Below are 14967 nucleotides of genomic sequence, written 5' to 3' on the forward strand. Positions count from 1 at the left end.
GGCGACACCGGGCTTCGACTCCGGCCGCGCCGCCCTCCGCGGCCGCCCCCTGGGGATCCGAGCGAGAGGCGGTGAGTGCGGGCTGCGCGGTCCCGGGAGCAAGAGGGGCGCGGCCGGCGCCGCCCCGGGAGCTCGGGACGGTCCCCGGAGCGCCGCGCGCCGCCGGCTGCGCGCCGCGACCTTGCGCCCGGCCCGGGGGCTGCGAGGCCGGCGGGACCCGGGGCGCCGACGTCGAGGCGGAGGGAACTTTCCTCCCGCTGCCTCGGGCAGGGTGGGGTGCGCGCCGGGCTCCCGGGTCCTTCCCGCTGAGACCCCGGGGCAGGACCCCGGCAGGGCAAGGCGGGGCCGCGCCGGCTGGGGCGTCCAGATGCGCCCGCAGCTAGGAGCCCCGGGGCCGGCGTGGCCTTTGTCCGTCCACCCGAGCTGGCGCCCGTGACCCTGAACCTGAGGGGTCCAGCTACTCGCCGGCGTCCCCTACGCCGTAGTTTGCCTGCGCCCCGCCGGGTTGGGAAAGACAAGTGGACTCTTACTTGTTACCTCTGGCTGAGCAGGGGGGAGGTGACCAGGGGCTCCGGGAGAGCCTTCAAACTGGCCTGTGGCAACCGACTTGATCCTATCAAGCCGGTCTTGGCTCTGTTCGTCATCTGTCGAAATGGGAGTTGCAGGTTGTTAGTGACTTCAGGTAAAGAGGAAAGTACGGCACTCAGACATTCTGGGAGGAATTAGGTATTTAATTTGCCGACAAACCGAGCGGGGAGGGAAGGTTTCTATTACATAAGACAGCACTCCGCCTTCAGGTGTTATGGAAGATGCTATTGAAGGTTTCAGTGTCTTAATGAACGAAACGGAATCTTTGTGTGTGTGTCTCTGGAGAAATCTCAGATGCTGCTGTGTCTTGCTTTGACTACTTTGCAGAGAACGTGCTTATATTTAGCATCCAACATAAGAAGGTGTTTGAAGGTTTGACTTCCTCTTTCAAGGCAGGAAGCAGTTTACTTCTCTGTACTGTTCTGGAACAATTGATGTGATAATTTTGTACTTTGGAGATTTTATATCAGAAATTGGACACAGAGAACTGGAAGAAATGTCAACATTGCTAATTTGTGTATCCTGAAGCGCACTTCAGAAATTGAAGGCACTTTCAACGGTCTGCATATCTAAATCAGTAATTATTTGCTGTTTGCAGTATTCGAGCTTTAAACAAAGTTGACTATGCAAATGAGGGTGCTAGTGTAAATTATCTGAAGGGTTTCTTTGAACACCCAAGTTTTGACTCATTAAAATTATGTCTGAAAATATTGTACAGTGTATGACAGTTACTGAAGGTCAGGAAGATGGCAAGCATTTTTAATTCTAACACCAAAATGAATCTATGCAAAAAATTTTTACCCTCCCATGAACTCACATCTTAGTGTAATTTTTATATTACTTGGTCTTCAAAGGATGTTAATATCCAGTTCCACATATGGGTGATTAAATACTAGTCAGAGATTGAGGTGGTCATCTGACTAGGTCCTTGGCCACACCTCTACATTGCCATCTTTTTCCAGCCAGTTCTTCTGCCACAGCATCGGGACTTTGGTTCATGGGCTTTTTCTCCTCCTGTTGTCCCTAGGGCCATTTGGGGTATGCTCTAAACTGTCACTTGCTTGACCATCTCAAATTCAGTGACTTCCACTCGCTCCAGCTACTAAGTCCTCTAACTACATACGAGTCTTGCTCTTGACCAGAGATGTTCATCTTCTGAAATCAGAAACGCCTGTACCTTAGTGTCTTCAACCCACAAGTGCCTTCCTTCCAGGTTGCAAACTGGGAATCCCAGTGAAAGATCCTCAATCTCTTCCCTTCTGCTGGTTTGACAGGTGACTTTGTGGCCCACTCTATCAGGAAATAAAGGTTACCAGGGTCTATTTGCATCCTACCCCGTCTTCTTCCTGAATATTTTCCCATATTTATCCAGTCATCTAATGCATCTTCTTAAGCATCGACCGTGTCTGGGAACTTTGTTAGGTTTTCATAGATGGTAAATAGAGCAGATCCTTGCTCTGTTGGAACTCATTCTTGAGGGAGGAAGGGGAGAAACAGACAAAAAGCAAACATAAATATATTATAAAATGTGATAAAAAATGAATAGGGTAGAATGATAGACGCAAAATCAAGTTGGACTGGGAACCTAGAGAAATTTAGCGGAGAGGCCTCCATTAGCAATGACTAATGCCTCCAGCCGTGGCCTGAATCCCAACTCCTCCCTCTTCTCAGGAATCTTACTCTCCTCTCTCACTTTTATCTTCAGTCTCTGCCTGTGAACACTGTTTTAGCAGTATTTTTAAAATGCTTTAACATTCTTTGTTCCTCCATCCCTACCTCACTTGTGGTGACCACCATGACTCTTTAACTGGTCTCCCATTCCTGCTCAGATCTTTGCATGCTGGCCAGCGTATCCCCAAAGGAGAGGACCTGGTGATTTCCTGAACAAGCAATCTTTTCTTTAAAGAAAAAAAAAAAATTAGGATTTATTGAGAGAAAATCTCCCAGAGCAGGAGGGGACACAAGGGGGTTGCCTTGAGCAAGCAGTCTTAGACTGGCCACTCACTAGACCTCTCTGCAGCATTTGGTAGGCTCTTGCATTCCTTTGTGATGCTTTTTTTTCTTCCCTGGTTGCTATCTTCTAGTTTTCTTTCTTCCTCCCTGGTATCTCCTCTATCTCCTAGGGTTATCCAGGGGTTTGTTCTCACCCTACTCTGCTCTCTGTAGGGTCTTCAGGTGAGTCATGTTCCTACAGCTTCAACTATCAACACTAGGAAGTGAGTCCCAGATTGGTATCCTAGCTAAAAGCGTTCTCCAGTGTTCCAACTTGTTATCCACAGTAATGGACTTATCCTTGTCCTCTAGGCAAAAAACAAAACACATGAGCAACAACAGCAAAAACATAAGTCCAAAATGGATTTTCATTTTCACTGCCACCCCATATCTGCTTCACGGTTAGCCAAGATTTTGTCCTGTGTTTTTTTTGGCAGTGTCTGCACCATTCACCAAGAGGTTACAGCAGAAGCCTCACAGTGATGCTGGGGTTCTCCCTCACCCCGCCCACCGCCCACATCCTGATAGTCACTAAGCCTTGTTGCTTCTTCATGCTGTGAAATCCCATAAACCTCTGCTCTAGTCACACTGGCCTTGTCTTGCTTTAGAGTCTAGAAATAGCAAAGGCAGAAATGTTGGCCTGAACAAAAATTGAAGTAATATATCTGGAGTTTTATACTTACATTCCCATGTGGCAACATCCAACCAGGGCTGAGTTTCCAGTACCCATGTATGCTGGAGGCTGGGTGCTTTCTCCTTCCTTCTAGACCTGTGGCCCTTGTTTACAGTAGTTTTCTGGTTTCCATGGACTTCTGAGCTAGCGACCCTAGGCTGAGATGATTCTCAGCAGCCTAGGACTCCCTAGTGGCTTACTGCCTATTTTCCTGCACCTAGTTTTGCATTCCTTCTGTCTTCCAGCTTATTGCTGGTGTGACTTTTTTCCAGCCCCTCCTGATAAAAATTCAATGCCTCCCTCTTGATTTTTGGCTAAACCCCAACTCTGAAGGGGTGACTATGACATATCACAGGTTGGGTATATCAGATGGAAAGTAGCACTCTCTATCGTCTTTATTATTGTACCCAAGTTTCTCAAGATGCTTTTGAACTTCTGTGGGGTGGCTAATACGGAATTTTAGTGTTGACTGCAGCCTCTGCTATCTTCAAACTATTTCCACAAACCTGACCACTGTCCCACTACCTCACAAGCCCCCTGGGTGGAGATGGGCGGGGTCAATTCCACATCCCCACCAGTGGGATTTCTGTAACTATAATAGAGGCACGGGCTACCCCAGGAGCCCTCACCCATGGAAACATGGTGGGCCCTGTTTCACAGTTGGTACCCAGCTTCATACCATGTGTTCCCAAGGTCACTCGACTGCCTTTGGACTGTCCTGGCCCAGAACTCAAGTTTCTCTCAGTGTCTAGCCAGGAAACTTTCCACAGTGCTCCATGGGCTCACCAGGCTGAAATTCCCTTTCTCCTGTGTTCATTGTCTAACTGATTTCCCCCTTTTCAACATTTGGGCCCAGAAAGTCCTTCCTGGAAATCACTGCTCCCAGCCCTCTATGGTGCATATGCAGTGTGCACACATACGTACCACCTACCTTATGTACCTGTGATGGCAGTCTGTGTTACAACACCATGCTCTACTCACCGGATGCTGAGCACCATGAAGATATGCCTGTGTTTTACTTGTATTTGGACCAGCCACAGTGTGTATTTAACAGCTGTCTGAACTAAACCACAGTTATGTTTTTTATTCGTTTACTGCATGCTTTATGGAAGAGTGCTTATATTTTAGACTTAAAAGGAAGTTCTCCCCACAGACCTCCACCCCTGGTTTTTGGTACATCCAAATTTAATATATATCTTCACACTTTTTACATTTTTGATCAACCATGTCTTTTGAGATAAAATGTTACTTAGGAAAAATCGGAAGTCTAATACAGAAGTGCTCTATGCCTTGTTCGCTTCAGTTAACCTCACCTGAACCTTTTATGGACTTGGTCTGTCTTCCTTGAGGTCCATTGGCTGGGCTGCACTCTGCATTTCATAGTTTGTACAAGGTAGGAGAATGCTTTTTTAATTTCCATTAACCTTCTTGGTGATGGTGAGATGTGACTTTTTTTTTTTTTTGCTCTGATATCTTTGCCAGATTTGGTGGAAGTAGCAGGCTGGGAGAGGATCTGGGCTTTGCCACCAACAGCCTGTATTGTTCAATATCTAGAAGTCAGTTTCCTTGTCTGTACAATGGGTGTGTTAAAAGAAATTATCTCAAAAGTGTCTTATTTTTTAAAAAAAACCTGTAACTTCTTGGCTAACTTTTCTTTCTGATTCAGTTTTCTCATAAACAGCAAATCTAGATTTCTTTCTTGTTTTTTGGAGTTGGAGTTTTACTCTTGTCACCCAGGCTGGAGGAGTGCAATGGCACTCTCATGGCCACCATAGCCTTGGTCTGCTGGGCTTAGGTAACCCTTCCACCTCAACCTTCCAAGTAGCTGGAACTACAGATGCATGCCACCACACCTGACTAGTTTTTGTGATTTATTGTAGAGACAGGGTCTCACCAAGTTGCCCAGGGTGGTCTCAAAACCCCTGGGCTCAAGCAATCCTCTTGCTTTGGCCTCCCAAAGTGCTAGGATTACAGGCTGAGCCACTGCGCCCAGACAAATCTAGATTTCTTAAATGCATTATTCTGTTCTTATGTACCATAAAGTTCTTCAGTTCTTGTCTCTCTCTCCTTTTGAAGCCTATAAAATCACTCAGCTAATGCTGAATGTACTCATAAAGAGTATTTGGGGCCAACATGAAGATTTAGTTTATATTCCCACTTAGAGGCATTTATAGAGATGTTCAATAAAATGGGTCCCCTGTACTTGGATTTTCTTTGTGAACCTGTTCTCTGTCCATAAATGTGCCCATCTTCTCTTTCTAACCCATCTTTCCTTAGAGTAGATTGCATGCCTAATCTGAAAATCAATGTTGGTTAAAAAAAAATAAATACCCTGAGGTACAGAATGGAGTCAAATGCAGTGAACTACATCTTTAGGTTATTTGTTATCTTCAAGTTCCCAACTTGTCTAAGAATACTGAACGATTAGTACTATTTTATTTCTCATTTGAGAAACACCACCTTCCACACAGCAGGCCAAGTTTATTTCCACAGTGAGTCTGGTCTTTATTCCGCTGTTCGATTTCTAGGTCTGGATGTAAGCCCAGTCCCCAGAAGTCAGCATATCTTCTGGGATTCTTTCTGTGCACAGAGATGGCCACTGAGCCTAAGCAATTCTCTGACTATTTGTAATTCCATTCATGCATTTTGATGCACATGTCCTTGGATTCATGCAAAGGCTGGAGTGGACACCTTAGTTCAAGATCAGATCGGGAATACTCAAGCTTTTGCTATAATCTGACCTCAGACTTTTCCCGCTGCTTCAGAAGGTCATTTGAGAATGGGACCTACTGTGCTTTTCCATTTTTTATCAGTTAATTATTTGGAGAAAGATCATATGGAGGATATTCTAATATAAAATAAAAAATCTGATGAAGAAGCACAATGCATTTTCTGTATGTAGTTGCAGCAAATCTTGGTAGATGTACTTTTTTTTTTTTTTGTAAGCCTGTCTTTCCCCCAGTGAAAACTCTGGTAACCTGGGGAATTTCTCTTGAGAGCATACCAAAAATAGCATCAGTGTCTTCTCTTTCTCCAACCAGTCTTCCCCCCTACCCATGTAGTGCCAGCAAATATACCTATAGAAAAAAATACTGCTTGTTTTTATTCTAAGTTTCTATGGGCCAAGTCTTGATAGTGGATATGGATGTATGAGAGAGTTTAATGCCAAATATGAAACCCACCTCAAAAATGAATAAGGTTGAAATAAAAATGGATTTTTTTTCTTTTGGGAAAGTGATACATAAATAACAGTAGTAAAAGTTATTTTTATTGAAGATTTGGCCACTGTGCAGATTATATGATCTATTAACTATATCTTTTCACTATATCTTTTGCTCACAAATGCAGAAATTCAAATCCAAATCAGAATAACACAGACAGAAACACAGGAAAGCTACTGCCCACCCTCAGGTATGGCAGGAATGGCTCTTGCCTTGAAATTGACTGGAAGCAAAGACTGTCTCTTGTCCTCTCTTGTCTTTATTCCCTCAGAAACCATGACTGCAAGTAGCTCCAGGCTTACTTCCCTACAAATTCATGAGCAAAGCCAAAAGAAGGACTTCCCTGTTAGGTCCAGTTGGAACAAATCCTAGTGAAGAATTCTGATTGGCTCAGTTTGGGTCATATGCCCTTCCCTATCCTAATGGCTGTGGTTAGGGAAATGGGGTACTATGATTGGCTGAGACTGAGTCACATGTTCAACCCTATGGTCAGCAGGGGAGAGATTATTGAGGGGGTGTGCCTGGTGTTTCCCAACTGCCATTAGTTTTCAGTTTGGTTGACAGAGGCTGTGTGTGGTCTCCTTGAGTCTCATGCCTGCGTCTAGGAGAGCTAGTAGTATCATTCCCAGTACAGTTGGGAAAGAAGGGTGTAGAGGAACCAAAGTGTCCATAGTCATACACCTTGTATGTGTGGGTCACACAGCCTGTGTGTATCGATGCCAGAGCCTGGACCCAGGTCTGTAAATGTGGGAACTATTAGCCAATATGAATTTTGAAAGATTTACATCCTGTCAATATTTATACCTTCTGAAAAAGAAATTACTGTGAAGCCACACACCTCCTTTCAAAACTTATCTTCTCACTGTGCTGCATGGTATCCTTTAGTAAGGATATCAAACCAAAACACACGAGACTGAAAGAGGACAGTATTTTTGTGTTATGTTTTCACTAATGTTTTTATGCCTTTTGGGCCCCCAGTTTGTTCCTTAGACTCTTGTTTTTTTGTTTTTTTTTCCTGGGACTGAAATCTAAAATTAGTACTGACCTTTAGATTGAGAAGGTAGAGAGCATTTACACAGAGTCCAAGGGAATAATTTAGGCTGAGCTGGATAAAACTCAATAGAACCTAAGAGCAAGTATGCCATGCTTTTTAAGATACCTAATTGAAATCTGTTTGGTAGTTGACTTTTCCTAAAGTTTATAGTTACCTGTAGTTCAAAATGTATCACTTCTAAATAATAGAGATTTCCTTCTCCTCCTCTTCAAGTTCCTTCTCCTTTTCCTCCTCTATAGTATAGTAATTAAGAGATTGGAGGATTTGGAGGTCAGCGGTCAGAGGCTGTAAGTTACAAGTTAGAGATCACGAGCCATAGTCAAATTTCTGAACTTCTCCAAGCCTCGGTTTCTTCATCTGTGAGTTGGGCATAAAGGTAAATTATCCCTTATATGTTGTGAGGATGAAATGGGGAGTATACTTTAGGTACCAAGCCACAGTTGTGAGAGGAACCAAAAATGTCCATAGAGCTGACTTTCAGGGCACAAAGTGGCTCTGACTGGGTTATATTTGTCACACTAGTGAAGGTGAGGACCTAACTTCGAGACTTATGTTTTTGTTGTGACCTGATGAATGAGTGACCTGCTCTGTATCGATGCATGCTTTGCTTCCAGACCCCTTTCCTGTAACACTGTCAGTGGGCAGTAGTCCCCAGTGGTCAGCTGGTCACCTGGCCTTTCTGCAGGCTTCAGGCTCTTCAGGTACTGCTAGGGAGCAAAGGATGCATGAAATAACCTCCCGCTGACTCCACCCTTGCATCTGTGAGGAAATGTAGACAGCCATGTTACCAAGAGGTCTTTCTAGGGACACATTGGTAGTATAGCCTTGTCAGGCTGGGTGCTTTTTCCCCTTAGGTAACTAGTGAAGAATAAATAAATCCTTATGCCATACAAAAAATAATTTATTAGGCTTAATATTTAGGTTTTTGCAAGGGCAATATCCAAATACTTCTCTTTTCATCTTGGTTTATCAGACTTTGAAAAAGTCATTCGACCGTGATGATGTCCAGATACCCAGAAATAACCATTTTAAACATGTACTGAATGTATTTAAAGCACATAGTCATTAAATTATGATTTAATTCCCTTTGTGTAGCAAAGAGTTCTAAGAATGCTGGATTTCACCTCAGCAAACATTCCCAGATAGGAAATGTGTTTTCTGCTACCACTGATATGATTTTTTAGGATTTTACTAGTAAATGTCCGTTTGGGACTTTATACAGCATTCTGAGTATATGCCCACACTTGAATTGTTGGTCTAACTGTGAAATGGGACACGCCAGGGAGATTCTGTGTGGTGACTTAATTATAAAGATAGTTTTTTTTTTTTAACCCCCAAAGATGTGACTTTTCTCTTTGAAATGTATTTACTAAAAGACTCATCTTATGCCAAATCTGTGTTAATTTCTTAATGATGTGTTAGTTAAAATAGCAATTTGGAGGATTGTCTGAAGATGCCAGAGTATTCATAATAAACCTGTTCTTGTGCAGCCGGGTGGTAAATCATGAATATCAAAGTGCTAATCATACTAATGTGAATTAATTTAGCATAGTTGAAAGTATGAAGACATACTTGTTCCCATACATATAAGTCACTCCTTAGTCTAAAATGTCTTTGGGTAGGATAAGTACATTTAGAATAAGTGACAAAATTATGTTTTTGTACTCTTCTTTATCTTGTGTTCTCGTTTTGTGTGTCCTGTCTTCCCTGTTAGGAACCTTCAAATCTATCTTATTCAATGAATGACTGAGGCTAAGCCATGTAGCTGAGCAACAATGCAGGCCTCCATTGATGAAAGGTCAGAATGTTGCTGGACAAACCATAGGTTGGGAGTCAGGTGAACTTGGGTTTAAACTCCAGCTCTACACTTAGTAGTTGTTGACCTTAGGCAAAATACTTCCTCTCTGTACTCCATTTCCATAGCTAGTGAATAGAGATGATGAGCATGTTTTTCTTTTATCTCACTGTCTCTGATGCACAGGCAGGGACATAGGAAGTACAGTGACTCAAGTTACTTGGCACCATCAGGGCCGTGGCAGGTTGAGAATTCACGTCTCTGACTCCAGTCACCTGTTACTTCCCTGGATGCCAAGTCTGGGTACAGTGTGGCAACAGAACTACCATCACCTATCACCCACCCTTGATTAGCCCCCAGAAGTCCCCACTAACTTGTTGGCTCTTACCACCTGTTCCCTAGACAACATGGCTGATTCATGTCCCCTTTTTGTTCTCGGTCATGTTTTCTCTTTGTCCGCTCCCATGTTCTTGAGGAAGATTCTTCCCAGACTGTAAAAGAGATCCCATAAGATTTGCTCTTGGTGTGTCTACCCTATACAGGGCTTCAAGGGAGTTGAGGGTGGCGTGCAGCTGAAGAGCTAGCTTTTGAGCACTTACTCTGTAACAGGTGCTTAGAAGGACACAAAAGTGTCTACAAAACGGGCCAGTCTTTGAAGGGCTTATCTATTTAGATAGAAAGGGCACATCTGTGATATTTTAGCAATTCTATGGTCTAGAACAGTGGCATACTGTAATGGATGGGGAGGCCATCAGGGGATGCGTTGTCTGCAGAGGATTTAAAAGCAAAAATGAAGTTACCTCAGAGTTGATTTACTTCTTATTATCATCATGCACAGGTTGATAAAATGTTCTTCCACTGGATCTGATCAGTTCTACTACTGCCATCTTGTTCCTGTTGACCCATCTTGGGTCAATAATCAGCTACAAAAATGAATGATATCAATGAGAAATTTGGGAGGTCAAGCTGGCAGTGGTCAGGTGGACTGAATCATTGGAGAAGCTGCATGGAAGTCCTCTCCCCTCCCTCTTGGTTATAAAAGGACTCCAGGAGAACAGTCTGACCCTGAGGACTGGAGCGGTCACTGATGCCCATGTGAGCCATAGGCCAAGAAGGTGCTTTCTGTGCATTGCCTCAGTGCATTAGAGGGTGGTGGTCCCAGATGGTCCTGTAGATGAGGAACCCGGGCAAGTGGCAGGACATCTCCATGTGTAGGATCTTCCTTTGTGAGAGCAGGGTGATAATGCCCAGCTCTCAGGCAGTTGCCGGGAGGCTCAGTAGTGTGAATGTCAAGCCCTTCACAGAGAAGTGACTTAAGTGTCAATCATACTCATGATAGCATGTGACAGAAGTAAGTCTCTATGCACAAAGTGACGTTCTGGCACATAGCTGATAAATGTGAATGTCTAGATAGCCCTCATGGGCAACACAGTCCTCATTTTTTCTTATATTTTTCTCTCCACAAGATGCATTTTGCCCTAAACTTTATAGAATTGGTATTTATTGATTTGTATCAGCTAAGAGTTGGCTGTTTAGTCTCTCACATGCTCTTTATGACTGAATAAAGCAGATAACTCCTTCAGAGAGTAGAGATGAATTTCCTTGAAAAAAGAAGATGAAAGTTTTCATGGGCAACTTTGGAAAAGTGTGAAGTATTATTCACATGTAACTTTTACTTTCATTAGACACTCATGACTGCAAGTAATATGCAAAACTGCATTAAGGCTTGGTGCCTTCTGGGCCAGGCAGACAAGTTGGTACCTGAGCAATGCTTTTTAATAAGTCATTAAAAAGCACTGAAATGTCGGATTTTCTCTATGAAAAAGAGTGTGTCTGTCTCCTTTTAAAAACAGTGTGCCTAGCCGGGCTCGGTGGCTCAGCCTATAATCCCGCACCTTTGGGAGGCTGAGGTGAGTGGATTGCCTGAGCCCGCGGGTTCAAGACCCGCCTGGGCAGGCGAGACCTCATCTCTACAATAAATCAAAAAAGCAGCTGGGCGTGGTAGCGCGTGCCTGTAATTCTGGCTACTTGGAAGGCTGAGGCGGAAGGATCGCCAGAGCCCAGTAGGTCGAGGCTGCGGTGGCCGGGAGCGGCCACTGCACTCCAGTCTGGGCGACAAAATGAGACTCCAACTCAAAAAAAAAAAAAAAAAAACCAAAACAGTGTGCCTAATAGGAAACGAAGAAGGAAATTGCTATTTGGGTCCTTACAAAATCTTTCATGTTGCAAAGGTTTGGATAAGTTCATTAGTGAGAGTTCACAGACAGAGCAGGATGGATGAGTCATGAGTGACTGGTTGATAACAGACGGGGAAGGCACATTAGTCTGCAGTTCTCTTCATCAATATGTACTACTAATACCTATAGAGATTGCATGATGAAAGGGGGTTAAATTTTTTAAAGAGAAGCAAAGAAATTGTATGTTGATTTAGTACTTATTTCTGAGGTCATGACATCACAATTGTCAAATATTGAATGTTGTATGTTAAGGTAATGCTAGTTGCTGTAACAGATAGACTCAAACATGTACCATGACTCAAACACATGGAAGATTATTTTCCATTTGTCCAAAGCCCAAAGTAGGCATAGCTGTGTGAAACCTGGTGATGCAGTGACCCAGCCTCCTTCTGTCTCTATGTAACAGGTACTTGTCAAGGTCATGGTGCATGTCAGCATCAAGCTGGTCAAGCAGAAAGATCATGAAAACTTGCCTATGGGAGACCATGACAGGCCAGGCCTGGGAATGGCATATATCATTTCTACTCCTATTTCATTGATTGCAACTCAGACTTATATGCATCCAGCCTACATCAGAGGCTAAGAAAATGTAGTCCACATCTGTGGTTGGAAAGAAGCAGAAATGGGTTTGCTGAGGAGCTAGCTACTCGCTTTCAGGTGAAATTTTATTAAGACTATTAGAGGTCACTTCACCTTCATGTTAAAAAGTAGCGTAGTTGGCTGGGCATGGTGGCTCACACCCATAACCCTAGCACTTTGGAAGGACAAAGTGAGAGGGTTGTTTGAGCCCAGGAGTTTGAGACCAGCCTAGGCAACATAGCAAGACCTCATCTCTACAGGAAAAAAAAAATTTAGCAGGTGTTGTGTGCCTGTAGTTAGCTATTCTGGAGGCTGAGGTGGAAGGATCACCTAAGCTCAGGAGGTCGAGGCTGCAGTAAGCCGTGATCATGCCACTGCACTCTAGCCTGGTTGACAGAGTAAGCCTCTGACTTAAAAAAAATTTTTTAAAGCACAGTCAATAATGCACTGTGGGCATCATAAATATCTTTTTCTCTCTGAGGGCAATGGTTTTGATGCACTATGAAGGGCTTCTCGTGGCTTAGGGCAGATTTTTCAGTGGCAGTGCCACCCATCTATTTGAAAAGTGCTGTATCACAGGCAACTTGGAAGGTAGGGAGATGCTATGCTTGGGGAAACAGACAACTGAAAAAGTGAGCACAGGCATGTGGAAGATGCCTGGGCAGACTCAGTTAAATTGCTTCATGGAAGGTGGGAGTGGAAAGAAAAGTACTATTTCTAACTCATAATATATGTGATTTCACATGTTAGTCATCAAGTTTATTTAGGCAGATTGACCAAAACGTGTGGGGTGAGCGTGGGGATCTTCTCATTGGGAAGAGAGAAGGATTGTCTTATCTGGGGGTGCCTTATATTCAAGCACGTATGGGAATTAGAAGTTAGGCAAAGAAATAAAGAATGTATGCTGGAAGAAGGGGTGCCTAACTCCTATAGTGTGGGAGAGGGTTATCCGATATGCTGGAAACAATTCTGTGTCTGGGAATAAAAGGAGAGGCAAAACCAGGGGGAAGGGGAATGGGATCAACACCAATCCTGTGTTTTGATGAGCGCATGAAAAGGGACCTGGAGGGATTGGGCAGGAGGAAGGCAGGTGACCCTCTCTCTTGGAGAAACCTCTGGCAGTAGCAATCTCACGAAGGTGGGCATACCTGTGTGTTCCCTCACCTCCTTCGTGACATGGGCAGTTTCCCCAATCTCTCTGCATCTCTGAGTGTGAGATTCAGTGAGATGACATGCTCACAGGGCTGTGCACACGGTAGGGGCTGTAGGAATGTTTCTTCCCCATCTCCTATGCAGTTACTTCCAGCTCCGTCATTGGGGAACATCATCTCTGCAATTGGCCATGAGAAATTGGGGTGACGTTCTTTCCTATAAAATGCAACTTGATGCCAAAAAGAAACTTTGACTCCTTTCTTCCCTAAAGATTCCTCAGTGCAGTATCTTATCCCAGAGATTATATAGAAGTGTCAAGGAGAACTTTCATTGTCACTGACTTTGAATTCCAGAAGTCCTTGCTCTTCTGTCTTAGCTTTGGATGTTGGTGAAGGAGAGGGAGCAAGCAGGTCCAAGAAGGAAAGTCCTGTGGTGTCTAAGAGCTACAGATAAGGAAACGGAGTCACAGAGCCGGTATGTGACTTGCCTAATGCAGGTAGGCCTAGGACTAGACAACAGGCCTGTTTCACAATTGTGTCAAAGTGGTCACAGGTTTCTTGTGGGAAATAGTTAGACATCCCCCGACATCTAAATCCTTTCAGAAAGTATTAGTGTCCACTGAGATAAAGGAAGGGGAGTCAGGCTAAAGGAAGATGCTCAGTCGGTGGGCGACTCAAGTCAAGTTCATGCTTCCTATTGCTTCAGAGGGTTTCTAAGCTTTGAAGAACTTTTATGATGTGATGGTTGCTTGCTAGGAAAAAAATGTAAATATAGACTGGTCATTTTTAAAAAACTATTTCTTTGAGATTGTATTTGCTTACAGACTCTTTGTACTGAGAGAAAAGAGCAAAAAAAGCAAAGAATTGGAGATAAAAGCACAGGAACCTTTTCTTTCTTTTTTTTAGATTCAAGATTTAAAATGTATTTTTTTATTATAAAGATGTGGGGTACAATTCAGGGTTAGGTATATGAACATTGATTACGCAGGTACCTTTGTTGATGAGGTATGCACTTGTGGAAGTTATTAACTATCTTCTCACATCTTCCCCATCCCTCAATCCCTTTTCTTTGGAAGCATTTCCAGATTCTGTGCCTATAGATACACATATTTTATTTACTTGCTTAATATAATTTGGAAGATGGCTCATATAATTTTCCCCAGAAGTTAAAATGTGGGAATCAGGACCATCTATCTCTTGTCCCCAGTCCAAACTCTTTTTGGATGACTGTCTTATTTGTTGCAATGCCAAAAAGTTGCACTGAAGGATTGGGATGGGCCAAACCTGTGTGGGTTTTTTGCACTAAGCCTGAATAAAAAGGAGACTTATTACAAGAACCAGAATGGAAAACTGAAAAAGAAGGGGAAAATGTCTACTCAGGTATCACCTCCATGGCTGTCAGAACTTATCTCAAAGCAGCCCCATGTCATCTAGTAAAAAATAGGAAATTATGGCTCCACATTTGCTGCTGGAATCCTTTTTTTTTTTCTTTGAGTTGTGGTCTCACTCTGTCATCCAGGCTGCAGTGCAGTGGCATGGTCACATTTCACCATGGTCTTTCTAGGCTCAGGTGATCCGTCCACCTTAGCCTCCCAAGTAGCTGGGACTACAGACATGCACTGTAACTGGCTAATTTTCTAAATTTTTTGTAGAGATGAGTTCTTGCTGTGTTGCCTA

The 14967-nt window shown here is 43.5% G+C and overlaps 1 protein-coding gene across 1 annotated transcript in view; it reads left to right on the forward strand.

Moving 5' to 3' along the window:
• SERPINE2 (serpin family E member 2) overlaps positions 1 to 14967 on the forward strand; it is a 63285-nt gene continuing 48318 nt past the window's right edge. The window contains exon 1 of the mRNA XM_008067234.2: positions 1 to 89. The gene's annotated coding sequence lies outside the window, so the exon portion shown is untranslated. The remainder of the gene's footprint in view (positions 90 to 14967) is intronic.

This window comes from Carlito syrichta, unplaced genomic scaffold (assembly GCF_000164805.1).
Source record: "Carlito syrichta isolate Samal-C Ts95f unplaced genomic scaffold, Tarsius_syrichta-2.0.1 Scaffold309429, whole genome shotgun sequence".
NCBI lineage: Eukaryota > Metazoa > Chordata > Mammalia > Primates > Tarsiidae > Carlito > Carlito syrichta.